Genomic DNA, 19751 nt, shown 5'->3' on the forward strand with positions numbered 1-19751 from the left:
AGACTTACAAAACTGGCGTACCTACAGGCTTTTAAACACAAAATGTTTCATCAAAATCGGTCCTGTAGTTTTTGCGTGGTGCTCGAACAAACAAACAGACAGATACAGTTTTATAAAAGTATATATTAAATTATTAAACGTAAAATAAGTTCAATAAAAGTTTAAAGATTGTTACCAACCCCGGTAACTAGGTGGGTCGCCATAAACCTCGGAGTAACAGAGCATACGCTATGTACCAGCACAAGTTTATTCATCAGAAAACGGTTGCCTGTGCACCAGAATCATTGCAAGCTTATTTTCAAACAACGTGCTAACAGCTTGTAATTTTCAAAAATATCTGCTCAGTAATTAAATTATTAAACGGCCTACAAATAATTAGAGGGCAGAATCCAGCTAGAAAATTTACAAGAAAACCCAAATGAAGCTATCAAAACAAACTACAATAATTATTTGCAAATTAGCCTTTATAAAAATATTATAAATTTTACACTACAATATTATACAAAGTCTTTAAATAATTTACCCAAGTAATATTTAAGCTCCGATTATTGTTTATGAAATCACAAGATATATGTGCACTATATTGTAATGGCATGGCCCATAAAAATATTCAAATAAAAATTTATTTACAGTTATTATGAAACAGGTTACAGTACTCGCTAAATTCGTAAAAGCGTAAGACCGAACGGGTTAGAAGCACTCGTCACCAGCGGCTAGCAGTAACTAGCGACGCCTGCCTTGCGGTCCGCGACTCGCCGGGCGAGTTGCAGAGGCTGGAGCTACGTCCGATGCTACTCGCTCCTCCGGCAAGGCGCACAGCGAGTGAAAAGCGAGTTGACGGATCCTCCGCAAGCTCGCTGGAGACTCGTGTCGTCCCGCGATGTCTTGCGTCTGGTGGGCGTAACTGTAGATATGCTATTAGTAGGGGACATGGATGCATTAAGCCCCTTAAAAAATTCATCAAATCACATGAGGTATTCTCCATCAACCATACGCACATCGTTACTCCACTGATAACAGAGTTCAGCACACGTGTTTTCCTCGAGTGTCATGATACGTATCTACGTATCCGATCGTAAACACAAATGTGCACTTTCGAATTTCGACGCGAAAAAAAATGTCATTTGCATGTTTGCCCCTTTATGCTAGGGCCGTATCAGTAACCCTAAGTGTGGTTACGTAAGCTACGTAAACCAAGAAAGCGCTTTTGTCTCCATCGTGAAAAGTGGTAAGTCCAAACCAGGATGAACACCACCGACACCCAACACCGACCGCCGACAAGCTCAACGAACAGACACCGCAATAGTCATCAATAAGCCGACCACAAAATATGCTAACTCCCCACGTGGTTGCGTTTCATAATTTTACAAGTACGTTACGACTCTCGTCCAGAGTTAAAACTCCGTTCGCGACTTTGAATATTTCCCAGCTATGGCTGCGGGACTAGCGCCTGAAAATATTCTATCATCAAGTCGCTTTCCTGGAAGAAATTCTAAGTCCAGAATGGAGTTGAGTTTCTGGCTGACATACCCAGTATCATGTGGTGGCGATGACGGACAGCGTGATGGCCTCACGAAGAGGGAGACTCTGGGCTTCTCCCATTTCTTTAGGTCCCGCACGGCGGGTGGCCTATAGGTCAGGCATCAGCTGCAACGCTGGTGGTCTAACTCGCAGGCTTCGTAAATGCTGGGCAGCATATCGCCGGTACGGCGAGCGTCCACTCATGATAAGTTAGGGAGGATGCACTGTATCCCATAACAAGAGATATATTTATAAATTGATATTTAAAATATATATTGGCCGTAGAAAAGACCAATGATGTTTATTCGACACTTACGACTGCAAAAAAAAATATGTTCTGTTATTAGAAAAATTATTTGCAATAGCTTTCACTACATATTAAACTGAACGGATCAGATGATGCTTTCACGGGAATCTTTGGTCATCAGTTATCGTCGTAACCCTTCCGAACGTGATTGTTACGTGGTTTCTCCGTTGTCTTTCGCGGAATGGGGGTGACATTTTTGTGCGAATACAAGTGCAAAATGCCTGGAATTCGTAAAAATTATTTTCATACGAGAAAATTCCGAACTCTAAACAATTACCTTACCACTCATAGTGGATTTAGTTTTCTGACGAAGCGGTTCATTTGTTACATCAATTTGATTATTTTTCATTATTATGTGTAATTGAAAACATTAATGTGTTCATAGTAGACATAAATATTTATAGCAAGTCATATTTTGTTTCACTTAGTAGAAGAGATTTTGGTTTCTACAACGATCCTGAGGAAGGGGAAAGGTTAATTACTTTTGCAGAAGTTAACTAAGATTGTTTTACTGACTATGTTAAAAACTGATTTATGTTTATTCATATTCTCTTTTTAGGTTGTTTCATTCGAATTACAATTTAAATAAAAACTAATTTTTTCCAATAAATATAACTTAATCTTAATCACCACAAAATAATTAGAAGAGCTTTTTATGATATGAATAATTAAAGCTCCCTAGGCAGTAAATTCTCATTCACGCAAAACTTAAAAGTAATTGAGATATGATCAATCTTCCTTTGAAAACTGCATGTGCATTCTTGAAATTAAATTTTGAATACCGATTTTTATCTTTTGTCACGTTTAAAATTGTTTATAAATACAGTATAAGCATGTTAGTTTATATTTTATCAAGTTATAAAGCTTTAGTTAAGTGTAATGTCGGTCCTTCGAGCATGACACAAATTAAGGTAATTTGAAGGTAAATGAAAAAATTATGGAACGAACATTTGTTCCGGAAAGAATAGAGTACGTGAGTTATTTGCTAAATTTTCTGGAAAGGCTTTCAAGGTTATGCTTCTTTCACAAGAATAATTGAATATTTGTCATCTTAATAAGTAATTATTACATTGTATTTATAAAAATCATTGTGTCATTGTGAATACATAAGGTTGGCAAAAAGCTAACACAATAAATTTCAGCTACCGCATAAAATTTTATATGAGCCTGCCTTATGTGTGATAGTATTGGTAAGTAAAAAAATATATTTAACTTAATGAGACCCTATTATTAGTGTATAAGGGTTCAAGTACAACATGTAGAGACATTCAAAATTCGCGGTTTATTTGAGGACAGACGAGAATTTTCCATCGGTCCACGGGTAGTTGTCACGTACCGAAGGACAATAAACCTCCAAGAAAATACTTTAATTAATGTTATTCAACCGTATGCTATCCGTACAGAAGAACATACGAGGTAGCAGCAATTTTAAAAAAGGGCGTGTGTACTTATGTACACGCATTGTAAGTTATAATTTGTTTTTATTTAAGACGCTGAATTATTTTGAAATTTACAGTAACAAATACTATTCAAATAAATACTCAGTAGTCAAAATTAATATAAACATGTGTTTAAGTTAATTCTTTAATTCAGTAAAATAATCGAGAAAAATTTAATTAATAATGAAAATCCATATATGCTGAATGTTTATTCTAATTTATTGATTATAATTATTTATTAAATAATAATAAAAATTTATTATAAAGTAAATAATACATGTGAGAACATAACCTTACAAACACTCCCATGAAAACGGCCAAGGGACTACTATACCTTCCAGACACTCCCTGCCAGCGACAATGGAAGCTTACAGGCAACTTGAGATCGTTTTACATACAACATAATCTCACTTATATTAATAACTTAAAAACACTTGAAAATGTTTATAAACACAATTTATATCACTAATATTCGCCATATATAAGTTTTTTATTATATGGACCAGTATTCAATATCAATCATAAAGTATATGATCTGAAAGCACTTATATAATTTTTATTTGTATGTCATTTTTTTTTCATCCTGTGAAAAGTTCGTTGCATTTTGCACGTGCATCGTAAAAAATCTCTCTCATTATTTTTTCATAACGCGCCTAAAGAAGTATTGCTTCAAAAAACATTGGTTTGTGTCCAAGTGCATGGGATCTAGTGTGGCACCAGAAAATATTGCGAACTTTGCAGGTCTCCAACAGTAACTTATGTTATAACTCAATATTATGAGTCCTTATTTAATAATCGGGCCGTTAACAAACTAGGATGCCTTGTTTTAAGATTTTCTGTCTATGTAAATCTTAATGGTAAGAAAAGCGTATACGCAAATTTACTCTGGTATTACTGATAAGTGAAGGCTGCCAATTATTGTGATATGCGTTGAAAATTTGACCTGAAACGCCGTATTTATATACTGCAATATTTTTGAAAAAGAACTTTTAAGTTTAACTTTATGTGTTACCAGTAGTGAAAACCCGGAAAATTATTTTATAATGAGTGACTATGGCGCAATAATTAAAACTAAAATTTATAATTGTAAACTAACGACTGTTTACAGGCAAGGTGTAGTATTAAACAGGGAAAAAAACTGCAAAACGTTTAGCTTAGTATAAGTACAATTTTTAAACAGTGAATCATCAGAAAACTTTCAATATAGCAAATAAGTTATATTAAACCTAGAAAGCCCAAAATGGCATATGAATATGTATTACGTATTCCTCAACATTAGTTTTTTGTGAACCCATATTTGAGTTTATATGTAGCTTTATCTGCCAGTTTTTTACACATTGAAATTAATAATTTAAATAAAAAACTTTGAAAATTCATGAATATGAAACGAATAAATATTGTAAGAAAGTTGTAAATTATTCAAGGCCTTCACTTTCTCATGCATGACCTCTGACTATGAATATACATTCTGTGGGTTGCTTAAGAATTTCGTATTTCCCTTAGAATACTTGTTATGAAGTTTGAGTTCATAAATAGACATGCAAAGTAATCGATATTATTCATATAATGAAATACACGAGAAAAGCACTAGCTAATTATAGGCTAGATGACTAATTCCTGTTTATATTCATTTCCAAGTAATTGTTTTCCAGTGGCCAAACCACAAAATGGAAATCGGTTCAGGTGGGTGTAAACAGCAGGATGTTAGGAGAAAGCTGTTTTCGACTGTGGAAACCATATCGAATAGAATGAAACAAGAATGCTATGTTATTTGTTATACTTTTTCGGAATACTTACGATTTCTTTGCAACATCATTTTGTAAAATTTTGATAATTATAAGGTAGATTGTTTTTTTTTTAAAATGCACGTGATCTCATCTACTTCAGCGTCTTCATATTTTAACTGTACAAGTTGCAAATATTCAGAATTTTTAAGTTGGAAAGTAGAAATAGTTCTTTAACTCTGCAAATAGTTTCTAAGGTTACTGCTGCTGTCTTCTTTTACTACACATTTTTAAATAATGTATAATTTATTTTTCTTTAAATAACTTATAATTGCTATTTTAGATATTTTTAGCTTCTCAGAATTTTTTTCCCCTTCTGTCCATGTTACTGATTATTAAAAAAAAACTATTTCCAAGATTGTCAATATATTTAAGATAAATTATTGCAATAAGTGAGATGTAAGTGTAGTAGCTGATAGTCTTGAGGTGTAAATTATTTCTCACCAGTCATAATGAATAGTAAGTGAGAAATGTGCGAAGAAGCAAAATTAATATTAAGTAAAATTATACCAATAATTTTATTTGTGTTTGACAAAAATATATTTAATATTGATGCCACTAGATATTTATGGAACCAAGTTTCTTTGATTTTTTTTTAACAATTTTGAACGCCCCAGCCTCACTAATGCTCATACGTGATTACATACACACAGTCTATATTTTGCAGGTTAGGTGGGTGGGATTATGCCCTATGTCTAGTTTTTTTTCAGTCGGCCGTAGCTTGCAGTACATCTGTTTTATTTGATTTTATGGTTGAGTAACCACAGGACAGAACGATTGTTGATGTCAACAGATGTAGCCTAGTGACACTCACGTCAAATGAAGCTGCTTACGTAAAGTGCTAAGTGAATTTCTCCTGGGTTTTGCATGCTGGGGCCTGTTAATTAATACCACATGATAAGATTTAAAGAGTGGAAAAATATTTATTTCTTGTCGGTTAAATAATTGGTATAAAATTATTTCAGAATGTAATTATAACGAAAAATTGTGAAATTAAAGATGGTGTAGTATGTTTCTTCTCACACAAAATAATATTAAGCATGTGTCAAATAATTGAAAACATGCGATATTTGATTCCATAATTTTTTACCATCCTTGATCATACTTAGGCTCAAGACTACTTATTTGCAACTGTAAACATACAAGTGTGACTATTTTAATGTTAAATTGACCATTTTATTTCTTTGCAAACCTTGTATATTACCTCAGCTAAATGAGTTACTCCCGTATACAGAAAATGATTTCATCAACAACTGTGGTAAATTTTTATGTTATAGGATGAATTACGTTTACTTCGTTATTAAATATGATAGCTATAGACCTAAAATAAAATTCATGCAAACCAGCCATTTGGTTGGTGATTTTATAAAAAGCTATACCACTTTCATCAAATATTTTCTTCACTCACAAATTAAACCACTTGAAAAAAATTGTTTTTAAAGGCTGGTACTGGTAAGAACAATAGTTACACGTGCCCTAAAAAAATAAAAATAAATATAATACGTACGATTGACTTCAAATAAAATAATGTTGATTATTTTGTTGATTTTTGAACACCACAAAGTGATGTTTGAAATAAAAATAAATAAATAAATAAATAAAGAATTAAAATAGATTTTAAATAGATAAAAGAAGATAGAGTCTTTTTTTTTGTGTGTGTAAAGTCATTGATGAGTAGTAAAACCTATGTAGGGAATTCTGTGGATTTTAAAGATATGTTCAGATCACACGAAATTTTTAGAATGACGCCCACAGAAATTATATTATCAAAAAGTTCATCTTTCTCTAGCAGTCTCAGGAAGTCTTTAAGTAGGGTTTGCCGTTCAGCGAAGGTGTAAAATATGAAGTATTCATGGTAGATAAAAGTTATTGAAAAAATTAATAAATTTAAAATGTCCATTGTCTTCCCTCCCATTTAAATTACAAACTGTGTATATTTCAGAGGGGAATTTTTAAGGTGCTGAACTTTTTTCACCAGAACGAACAAAGTAAAGTAGTCAAGTAATTTTTGTCACGCTTTATGTGGCAGATCCGACGGAGACTTGCTCGGATGTTTGGCACGATGCATGATCTAGTGATCAGTTGTGCGGTTAGAGAGTTTTTCGGTGCCCGCTATGATCTTCTGTTCCTTAAGCCTTTCTGTCCGTAACCACGCGACGTAAAACCCTTAACTTGTTTAGCCTCGCCGCAGGCTGGTTGGTGAGTTCTCCCCAGAGACGCGGAGCTTGGAGATCATTCTTCAGAGCATCTCCCACATCGATGGGCGAACACTGACATAAAGACGCTATTTGCATGTCGCGGGTTGGTCGGCAGGCTAACCACCACCTCCCTCCCCGGAGTGGGACCGGCAGTCCCCTCTTACACCGCCATTCTTGCGGCGAGCGGGGAGCAGGTATTACCCCGTCAGCGATTCTCCCAGTGTCAAGCCTGCATCACATCGTGAGAGGGGCTCTGCTCAAGAAGGCTTAAGGCTGAAAAGAGCGGTGGGATGTTTTTTAATTTAAATTCATTCCTTTCGCTTCCTTGCAAGCGAACGTTTCTACCTCCAGGCACCATCGATTTGTCTTGCACAATGCACAGGCTTGGAAACTATACAGCCATGGTAAAAAAAAAGCGAAGGTTTAAAAACCCTATAAAATGAAAGTTTGAATGATATCTTTCCTACATATTACTGCGGGGACCAAAAATTACAAGATTTTGCATTAAAAATACCTTTAAATGGAGTGTTTGTTGGGGAAAGGAAAGATAGCCACAATTAATTTAGTTTATGAAACATTATTTCACTGAAACAGAGGGTAAACTTTGCATTGAACAGTAGTAACTGTTGCACTGAATTAGCTGAGACCTAATCTCTTTCGAGATTCAGCTGTACTCATAACTACGAATGAGTTGACCTAAACAATTTTTTTTTATTTACGATAGTAGTTGGCAAACTAACAAAAGCTATTCTACGTCTCGATATTTCGTTAAAAATGTAATACTTAAATTCAAATATATTGGCATCGGTTAAAAATATTTCAGTGAACATAGTAGCAAGAAAATTTTTTAAGTGAAACTTCTGTGCTGAGGGAAATACAATTTTCGAGCGTTACGATAATTCCGATTGCATGAGGGTGGGGGAACCGGTAGAACAGGAGAGTGCGTCAGCGGCGACGCCACTCCAACGCACGCGCTACCGGTCGAATGTGAAGACGGGAAAAAGGGTAAAGGGGTGTATAAGTACGTAAGCGTAGCATGTAATATGCTAGTTGTAATGGCCGGGTGGGGAGACGTCTGGGGAGAGATAGAAATGACGCAGTTACTGATTTGTGAAATTAACTTTGTATCATTCATGTTTATGTGAATAGTTTGATTAAGAATGGAAATAATTTATCTCTATCAATATCTAATAAGCAAGAAGTTTCACTTCTGTCGCGCGTGGACTCCACACACACACACACACCTGTCTGTTGTTTGGAGAAGGGAAATCACAACACAAACCAGGGTACATCAGGATGTACGGGTCAAGATTAGAACCAGATTCTTTCAGGATGCGAGTTATTGTGCTTTACCAATGCAACGCCTCCCTCCGTAAAAAAAAAAAAAAAAAACAGCGCGATGTAAAATATTCCAGCCTAAATTTTTAACATCTCCATTATCTTCAAGTGATCAACGCAGTGCTTTATCGCCTCCAGGCGCAAGGCTTTTGAACTGGGGCGTAGTCTTTTCGTCGTGAATAGGGTCACTACGACACACTGATTTTCTAAGATAATGTACATAGTTTAGGAACTGTGTGATGTATACCTGTGACACTTGCAAGAAACTGTACTATGACTTACATACATTACTATCGAGCAGGGGCGCAAATATGTAGGATTCGCAATGAAGACCCCGCAAAAATTCGTTTAGAAGTAAATGGTTGAGGGGGGGAGGGTGTTTGTTCGCGTGGCTCGAAAGGTTTCCCGTGGGTTCTAACCAACACACGTCATCTCTGGATAGGGCGCTTATATGGTGTATACTGCCCATATGTTGGCCTATATGTAAGCATGAAATAAGAGGAAAACTTTTTTCATGTACAGAAAAGTTTTCCACGAAACATAGTTTTGACGTTTACGTTTATCGAACCCGTTTCACAGACTCGCTTTTGCAAGTCAACTGACCCCCCCCCCCCCCCCCAGGGATCTACACCCATGCTATTGCGTGCACTCTGAAAAGAATCGTTTTATCCATTGTCACTTGCCCAAAAAAAAACCAGTTTACGACAGAAATACGGACTCAAAACTTCAATCAATCTTGACATCACCATACGTATTAATAATTGCCGGACGTTAACAGATACCACTGAGATATATTGAGCGATTGTTAGATTTCTTGTGAAGCTCTACACACGGGCTTGTTGTGACGGGGTCCTGTGTTTTTGCCCCTCTCCCCTCCCCGACCAACAGCTGACGGTACTCGGGTACTCATTCGGCGTGAACTGGAGATCGGCAATGGCGCTCGCTAGGGAGCTGGCACTCCGAGACGGACCGACGCGGAAGGGTTGCGCGCTGACACCCTTCGGTGACCACAGTCGCGGACAATACGCCCTCAGGCACCACTCGCCAGCGGTCCGCGACGAACGGCGCGCGCCGTGTGGCGTGCAGCTCGTTCCGTTACTTCGTTCGTGGGCCCTGTATGCGCGGCACAGTTCTTGCTCGCTTGCAATAAACGGTGCGTACACAGACTCTTTCACCGAAGAAATCAACTAATTTATTGAAGGTTGTTCTTCCAGATAGCTGGCTCCAGTAGAAGCTGCACTGGATACCGACTTCTAAATTTCGTGTTCCGTTGTTAAGATAGTGAACAGGCTCACCAAAGAAAGAATATTGTGTTTACTTATAAACTTAACAAGTCTTTGAAGGATTGGTTAACACTTCAGAAAGATAAATAATTGTGAGTTTACGTTCAAAGTTAAGGACGGTACTCGACGGTCGTGATCGTTAACAGGTCGTGCTGATGTGACGAGGGTCGTGGGTTCGATCCTTAACAAATACTTGATTGAAATTAGTGAACGCCGAATTGGCAACCTAGAGGTTCGGAGCCCACTATGATATTGGAGGTCCGGTAGTCTTAATCCTCTCAGCATAGCTGTGTGATGTAAAACCCCACCAGAATAAAGTATACTTACTAAACACCCTTAAATTTATGAAAATCCCTGAATATTTCTTTAATGATTCTTTTCGTAAATACTATGAAAATTTTTATCTGCGTACGGCCAACCTGGTGTTGCGTAAATTATGCTTGCCATCTTGAAGATGTAATAGGTATTCCTGATAATTTCTAGCAGAAAATGTAGTCTAAAAGTGATGTTCTCTCGATAAGAAATTAATGATTCTAAGCAGATTGCGCCAGTTAAAGTTGCTGGATTTTATGTTTCTGATTTTTTAAGGAAATATTACTGCTGAATTTTGTTGGGTAGAAAACGTATACTTCACAAACAAAATAACTTTCAAAATAACAGTGAACGAATTAAATTACTTTATCAACAAACAGCTGCTTCAAAATCTCAGTCACTCGTGAAACATGTTACAATTTTTAACTCGTCGATATGTAAAGTTATATTTTTTGGACGGTTGGAACTTTAAAAGGGGAAACTATTTATTTACAACTGATAAAAAAGCGATACATGTTACAAATATTTTACTGTCCTTCAATGTAGTCACCAGAATTGTGTAGAACCCGTTGCCAGCGATGTGGAAGTCGTACGATAACTTTAGCAGCGCCTGTTGTGCTGGTAGCTCGAATGGAGCGGTCTACTGCCTGAAGAATCTCTGGAACATTTCTGAAGCGAATGCCACTTAGTGGTTCCTTCATATAAATAATCAAGTCAAAGTCGCAAGGTGGAGTGTGGTGGATGGTACAGCACTTCCCAGCTCCGTCGAGCGAACAAATCAGCCACAGCCTGCGCTGCGTTCGTTGCAAGACGAGAAGTGGGTTCCGCAGAAAGTGTGGCCGCTCCTGTGAGGCAATGCAGATTCCCCGCAAGCCTTTTCAAGACTTCGCTGACACTGTCCTGCTGTACGACCTCTGGCAATTGAATCAGGGACGTCGGAACGTTTTCATGAGTTTGGGGGGGGGGGGGCGAATAGATGTATCACACTTACCTGAGTCCTGAGCGGGGGTCCGGGGGCCCTCCCCCGCAAAAATTTGGACTTTTAGATGCATAATTGTGCTATTTAATGAGTTTCCGAAACAAAATATTAAATATACCATTCCAAAAAATTTGATGACAAAGTATGTATTAAATACTACTCTGACAGTAGATGTAGTACAATTTAAATAAAATACCATCTAGGAATTTGCAATCATTTTACAGTATATTGACAATCATAAATTTGATTTTCTAATCAATGTGATCACCAATGCAACGTTTGTAACAACTGGTTGAGAAAAATACTACTAGGACCAAACATTTATTCTGGGAAAAGGAGGGGGGCGAAATGCTACTCTCGCCCCCCCCCCCATGCATAACAGCACGGGGGCGACTCGCCCCTGCTGCCCCACCTGTTCCGACGTCCCTGCATTGAATCTTTATCCAACTCCATCGTTCCTGTTTCGAAAACGTCGGGACAACGCTACACTAGACCGCCAGCCAACATGGGGCTCTGTTCTTCTCGTCGGTGCGCATGCGCGTGATGTGGGAAGGGAGAGCCGATTTGCTCTTGAGGGTAAAGCAGGCACGTAACTGATGTGTGGTATAAGCAAAATTATTTGGTTCCGTTGCATGGCGTCTCTCTGCAGCAGTGCTGCCAATTTGAAGTTACAACCTTCGTAGTGAGTTGTGTTTGTTCTCGTGCCCTCAGCAGTGAAGTCATTGTATTTCATTCACGTGGCCATAACATCTACAACTTATGCTACCAATTTGCATACGTACGAACAATAACTTGGCGCCTCTTGTTACCAGAAGTTGTACTCCAGTTACCACAGCCAAATTGTTGTACTGGTGGGTGTGCCTGCAACTTCAGTAATAATCGCATGGTATTCGTAATATTTAAGAAAAAAATGTTCATAAAATATTTAATTAGATCAATCGAAAAAAAAACTAAACGAAATAAAAATCAAAGTTATATAATACAAAAATATTAACCAGAAATTAAAATACATACAACTATGTAACATTTTAGCATAAAATAAATGGAAGGTTATTATGGTTATTTTACTACATATATGTTCTTTTATTAGCACTTTTGCGTTCAAATTGAAATATTTACAATCTTGGCACTTTCTACACCCACAATAGTTTTCCCTCTATCTAAACTTGTTACACCTCTCTCGTTGCAGAAGTGTTAATAAAGCTCGTGGCCGGCGCGAACAAAGCCCCTGTGCTCGTAGCGGCGATATGCGAAGCATGGTTTGGGGGGGGGGGGAGGGGGGGTTGCCGCAGCTGAAGAGCCGCCGGCGACCCGCAGCGACACTTCTCGGAGGAGGAGAAAACAGGACGCAGCGAGGTCGAAACCGTCGCCCGCGCCGCCATCAATATTTACCCCTGCGTGATTGTGGGGCGCTGCCTTTCAGCGGCGTTCGCCTGTGACGGCTCACCGAGAAAGGGGGGAGGGTGTCGGCCGCGACCAGCGCTCTCGAGAACACCGCAGAGAGCGTCGCCCGCCCCGGGTGGCGCCCTCTCCCGGACCTGGAGGCCGCGGCGGGTGGCGGGTCCTCGTCGGGCAAGCGAGGTGGAACGGGCTATGTTGTGCCCCGGCTCCAGGCCGCTCTCGCCGGCGAGGTGGAACGAGCTATGCCTCGGCCACTCGTCGCCAGACCTACTGAGTTGTGCCGGGGAGGGGAGGGGGGAGATACGTAACTCGTGACCGGTGCTGTCGGGAGTCTGGGGTCACCGCGGGAAACATATGTCTCATGCACGATTATTGCGTCACTGATATGAAAATTGTTGCATCAAAACGACCCCAATTCAGCGGATGGTAATCGTGATAAAAAAAAAAAGGCTACTTGTCAAAATACGGAAAAATGAAAACAGGAGGGTAAAAAAAAACATAGCAATGTTGTCTTTCATCTCCTTGTTTATTTTCGTAGTGTATTTTTTTTATACATTCGCATTTTGATATTTTTTTCTTTTTTAGAGAGTTTTAGTTTTATTTTTTAGTCCCTTTTTACCCACGAGATCCATTTGTTAGGTCATTGATTGTATTTATTTCGATGCTATATCATTTAAAAGAATGATAGTACAAATTTATGTTTTATTATGAATTTGCTGGGTTTTTGGGTTTTGTGTGTTGGTGTTTTTCCCCCAATGAATATGTGACTGCGAGTGAATTTGATGAATTTCTATGTCAGTGTTGTTGTTTTTTTGTCCTGTGTGTATTTATTCAATTGTGTTGTTCTGCCGATTGCTGGTTTTGTCTAATCGTGTTATACAATAGGAGAACGTCAAATAAATTCATATTGCAGATAATTTTCATTACATTTCAAATAAAATTTTTTAAATTAAATTTGTGGTTCTCATCGAATAAAATATTGCGTTATCTTTCTCTGATAAAAGTACTGTCAAATGCTCGTCATATTAAGTGTTGCTACCGTATTAAATCATTATTAGTCATTTTATCAGGATTAACAGAAGTTTCGAACGATTTACTACAATTATTAGTACAAGCAAACACAACGCACAAGGAAATTATATGATCGCGGTGAGGTAAATATCTGATTGTTTCTCGTTTATCATCTCTCGATGAGGTGCCTGAAGGTTGTATACTGCCCTTATTTTGACCCATTTGCAAGCAATAAGCTAAAAAAAATAATAATATACAGAAAGATTTCAATAAAATATTGTTTTGACCATATTGAGATAAATTATCAACCCCTTTTCTTAGTCACAATATTGCAAGCTCAAGCGCTGTCGTATTGCCAGCCCACTCACTCCCCCCGCCCCCTCCCCGCATCACCGCCCATGGTATCTAGGAAATTTATTTTGAGGAAAATTGAGATTAAATAACTATGAAATTGAAGAGCACTATCTCAATAAATCTACAGAAGAAGCTCTCAAATGATAGCAATTGCAAGAAAATGTAAATAACAAACATGGCCTGTATGACCGACACATACACTTCCTTTCTAAATAACAAAGAAATTTTGTATTGACATCCCTGCTTCAGTCGTGTGTATTAACGCTTTCTGAACTGACTGCACAGCTAACGACCACCAGTGTCTCGAGATGCTGTTATGGACATGGGCGTTGGTATTTTGACACGCTTTCACCAGCGACCGCTTACAGTTATTCCGTTAACGACCTCGGTATTTATCTGAGACAGTCATTTGTCATACGTTAACTCAACTCTCTTGCCGGCTAATGGCTTGTACTTAAATCTTATTCTGTTTCAACCGTGAACCCGATGACTTGCAGAACTGCGAAATACGGTTCCGATAACCAACAGTCGCAATACTTTCCCGGGGGAAAGGAACAGATACGTTACACGTTGCTTTAGGCGAGATGAAAAATAAAGTAGAAGAATTCAAAAATTGACTTTTTGACATGAATTTCCGACAGAAAACTGAATGTCTTTAATCTCGGGTTAGGTGTCACTTAAGCTGAGGATTCGACACCGCTTAAAACTCGTAAACTATGAAAGCTACAGGGTTGAAATAAACATATGTTAGTAGAGCAGACTTTGCTCGTGGTCGTTACGTATAACACATCCGGTTAACATTAGCAGTGATGACGTAATGAGCGTTGGTGGGAAGCACCGAATTGAATACAATGAGAGCTGTAACTCTGAAAGTAATTGGACGATTTGCGTCATGTAAAATAAGTTGCTCGTGAGAACGCACTGAGTGGTGATAGTTGAAAGAAATAACTATAAAGTTAAGTTACTAACTTAGCCTTGAATCAAAGTTAGCCTAAGTTAGCTAAGTTAGCCTTGAATCGCAAAATGCCTAAGCGAATACCGGTTATGTTGGAGAAAAGAAAGAAAACAAGCTAAATAACCCGAGTAGAAGCAATACAAAATGGATAGAAGTGTCGCAAGTATCGAATGAGGCAAAAAGTAGCCGAGAGAAATGAGCCAGTGGGGCAAAACGAGCCCCCGATCGAGGCGCGAAATTTGCTCTCGAGCGAGCCTCAGCCGACTGCCTCGCGAGAAGCAACGGGGAATGCAGGAACTTATGTGGTCTCTTATGATTCTGGTGTTGATATGGATTGAGTTGAGCCAGAGGTTGTGAGCGATGGGCCGAGTTTGTCACGGTTTGGTGTAGCAATTATTTTTTGTCAGCCGCCAAACTCTCAAGAAAGAGACCCATTAAGCAATGGAAGAAAGGCTGATAGATTGAGTCCGCAACAAATAACTAGCAAATAATTCTTGCAGTCGTGAAGGCCACTTTCCGTAGTTTTGCAGAAACTCGGAAACATTATATCGTTTATAAAAAAAATTTCCGGCGTGGCCGCCCGACCGTCAAGTAAGACGTTCATTGAATTCACGTGAAAAAATGAAGCAACATCTATTATATTAAAATTATTATATTTATTTTATACACTAAATTCCCGTTCAGCGCGATTTAAATCCACGAATCAAACCCCTGGCGGCCGTAGTACCAGTACAGCCTACCCAGAATTATTTTTAAAATTGTTGCTAACGATCACACTTTTGTGCTGGCTTATTTGCTTGATTGTTTGTTAGGGTTATACGTCGCATTGTTATTTATATATTTATTGACTTAATGGCGAAGTTAAGGTGTTAAAGGCTTCTTTTACACTTAACCACAGTACTACATAAATACACAAAACTCATTCTTTATAAACTTACAATTCTAAACTAACCTAACCTAATAGCTTAAGACCTGAAATTCAGAATTTGCACTATAAATAACATAAACAAACATAAGTTAATAACATTGAACATTGAAAGAACTTATGGCGATAGGACCTGCAAGATTAATGTAGGCGCCGAACCAATTGGTTGCAGACTTGGCTCTCATTAATGAGAGCCATGCTGGCTGTCGGGATCGAACACAAGACACTCACTGAATGAGCGTGACTCGCTATCAATCATGGCCACCTAGAATCACCATTTTTATATTGATATGGCAACGATTTAAAAAAAAAATAGTTTCCTGGAAAGATCAATATAAGTTTTGTTTTTAAAGAGATACTGATAAATTTAAAAACCGAGTAAAGAAAACACACAAATACGTACCTACATGATTTTTCAGTTAAGTTAAAAACACTTGTTTGATAAGAATTTTATAACACAATTTGCATAAAGCAAGCATTTAAAAATGGACATGGTCACAGCATTGAATTTTGTTAAATATACAGAAAACATTTGTTGGATTCAATCACGATTACGCCCAACCGATACTTTATTCAATACGTTACGTACTGAAGCCACATAGACCATGAGCCACGTAAAACAGTCTTAAGGCTAAGTCTCACACGTCACGTCGGTTTCTGTTTTAATTTTATTACCACTTCTATTATTTATGGGCTGTTTCTGAAATCTTACCTAGATTATTAACTTAAATATTAGTTGGTTATTCTGTCACCAATATTATCAACAGATATTCATTAAGTAATATAAATGATGTAAAACGTCGCGCAAGTGATAATAATATACATTATATCTTAATATGTTTATATTTAAAACAATATTTAATATGGTTTAGGCAAGTATTTAACTAAATTTAATATTTTAAAAGTTAATTTAATATTTTATATGGTTCATGCTAGTACTAAACTTGGATGCTAAACTGGTAGAGGATTATCAGTAATTTCTGTAATTTGTTAATATGTAATTTCATGTTTGATTCCTAGATAAAGCTACGTCTTATGGCTCAGTGTAAGAAAAGGCAATAAATTAACACTTGCGCAACTTTCAGTAAAATATCTGTTGAAAATATTAGTGACAGGAAAGAAACCCGTAAGGGAGTTATCGTGTTAAATGTTTCAAAAAGAGCCCTTAAATAATAAGAATAATGACGATAAAATGAAAAACAAACCAACATGGCTTGTAATACTGAGCATTTAGCCTCTGTTCGACGTTAAACATTATTTAAACCACACTGTTAGGAATTACAGTAAACCTAAGGACTTTTAAACGATGAATTTAACTCAAATAAACAAAGAGTTCTTTGTAATTTCAAAAAACTGAATATTCGTAGAAACTGAATCGGATTTCGACTTCCGAGTTGGATGTTTCGTTCGAAACGAAGGTTAACACACGCGTGGACAAAAGCAGAATATTCTTGCTGTAGACTTTTATAGCCCGTTTCAGAATGTTTGGTTAATATACCAAGACTATTTTTGGATTCATTCCCAAAGAAAGAGAGCTCGTTGTTCGTAAATTTAGGACGATAGCCGTAAATTGACGTAGATCCTTGGATAATTTGTAACCAGTGTTCTTCGTAAGCTGAAGGTGAAAGTTTTCAAGAATTGCAGAATCCCACGAGCGACGCGGGCTTGAGCACGCCTCAGAAAAGTGAGCTGCTCCAACGAGACACCACGCCGTGTGGACAGAGCAGTAACCAGCCCAAAAGGGAGCTGAACTCAGCCACGCCATTATGATAGCACACCCGCCCCACGAAGGTGTTGCAGAGTTAACGATTCCATTCCTCACAAATGAAAGCTAAAAAATTTGAATTCTCAAACTGATATTCAACCCAGTGAATTCCTGTTTACAAAAATTCCGCTTAAGAATAATCTGTTGATTGATTGTCAACTCGCAACGAGTTAACGAGTTAACGAACCGTGAACTTTTTGAAAATCTATGCCTGGGCGTGTGTGTGTGAAACGTACTGCAATAGCTGTGGAAATCACTGCTAACTTATTGAAATCACAGTTTATCGGGTTTCCGTATGTTTTAATTTTTTTTAGTTTTATAGAAGTCATACAAGAAACCTACATGTATTAAATTGTCATACCTTCTTTGTGCGCGACGTATTTATACTAAGCTTGTGGCAAAGAAACTGAATGAGTGATCAACTAATTACTGACGCTGGATAGTTTAAACACATATTCCAGTGGAAAAAATACTATAAATAAATTTGCACAAGTATAGATTTATCCAAAAATAAAAACATAATAGAACTTTGCTATAAAAATTTTTACTTACCGCAACCTAGTCAAACTTTCAAATTGATCTTTTGATTTTTCTAAAAGTAACGCGTTTCAACCAACAAATTCTGCAAAAAAATTACTGCTAATTACATAACATATATTAAGATAAAATATTTACCTCGATGAAGGAGCTGTGATTTGAACCCAGGGCTTCCTGCATGCGAAGCAGGCGCTCTACCACTGAGCTACACCCCCTGTAGTGTGATCTATATCCTGTGAGTTTGATCGATTACTTTGGACTACGCAGGGCCAGAGTATAATAGATTGTCAAGCCATAGGAAACATAGCAATCATTTTCTCCGTTGATGTTAACGACATATTTAATCTTTTATCAACTTAGGCCTGCTCAATTCACCGCACACAAAGAACTGTTTTTGAAATTAACGTTTTGATGAAAAAAGCCCAAATTAGAGGGAATAAGTGGTAATTTACGGAGTAGAAATTTATAAAATAATGGCTGTCTCTAATTTGCAGCAAAACTTTATCCTCTGATTTCAACAACGCTGTGCACTCTTTCACCAAACACAAAGCATTCCTTTTATCCGTTAAGCAGTTGCTTTAAAGTATAAAATATACCCCATAGGTTATTTAAGCACTCTTTAGCTAGATATAATAATATCGTTCCTAGATAAAACTGATGCTATAATTTATTATTGTGGACATAATTTATCTCTCTGTGTCAGTACACTAATTTAACAGATGTATGAGTTCTTTTAAAAACGGGATGAAATACAATTCTATGTAATTTTTAATCAGGAAAAACCTCATTGAAAAACATTGGTACTAATAAAACTTGATCCTATACTATTACAGCTTTGTAAAATATATAATTTACGTTAAGGTGCAGATATTTACAATGACCAAGTTATCTTATGTGCATTACACACACGAGTAAAATACGGATATATATGTATATATTATTTTAAGTATCTAGCAAGGATAATATGATGCTTTTAAACGATCTGAATGAATAAACTGTGATTTATACATTATAGAGTTCACCTTTGCTTCTTTACAAAAATGTTTAAAGTAAGTTAAACATTTGCTAAAGTTAGCATTACAGCTAGTTAATTATTGAATTAAAAAAAATCACATTTTAGCCAAAAAATTAATGCTTTTATATTTTTAATGATAATATTTATTCATAAATTACTTCATTGATAATTTCTAAAATTTATAGGCATGTCCGCACATGTTTTAAGAACTTTTAAAAACATTTTTTTAAACAAATGATGGCTCTGTGTTAGACTTATTTTGGGAAGCACCTTAACCGGCATTGCTGAGCTTAAAATCAGCAATATTTTACCAATTATAATGTACCTAATTTCTGGGTGGGATTTAACCGTAAACCATAAATAATAATTACTACGATAATCACCTCTAAACTCCTCTTTCAAGTTCATTAACGCTTTAAGAATGTTATTATGATAATTATAATTAATACATAACCCTCTTTAGAATAAAATATATTGAAGATGTAGCCTAATAGTACGAAGCAGATGAGTTTATCTATGAGCTAGAAATCAGCAATAAACCATAAATTACTTCGCCAATCACTCTGTGTACTTTCCAGGATTGTTGGTGGTTTAAATAATGTACTCGTGACAATTTAAATCAAAGCT

At 37.0% G+C, this 19751-nt stretch overlaps 1 protein-coding gene and 1 non-coding gene across 2 annotated transcripts in view; one reads left to right on the forward strand and one right to left on the reverse strand.

Annotated features, from left to right (window-relative positions):
* LOC134531271 (paired mesoderm homeobox protein 2-like) overlaps nucleotides 1–19751 on the forward strand; it is a 73527-nt gene that overhangs the window by 12397 nt on the left and 41379 nt on the right. The window lies entirely within an intron of this gene.
* On the reverse strand, nucleotides 18253–18324 carry Trnaa-cgc (transfer RNA alanine (anticodon CGC)). The gene has a single exon. It is a non-coding gene; the product is annotated as a tRNA-Ala (tRNA).

Source organism: Bacillus rossius, chromosome 3, assembly GCF_032445375.1.
Source record: "Bacillus rossius redtenbacheri isolate Brsri chromosome 3, Brsri_v3, whole genome shotgun sequence".
NCBI classification, from domain to species: Eukaryota; Metazoa; Arthropoda; class Insecta; order Phasmatodea; family Bacillidae; genus Bacillus; species Bacillus rossius.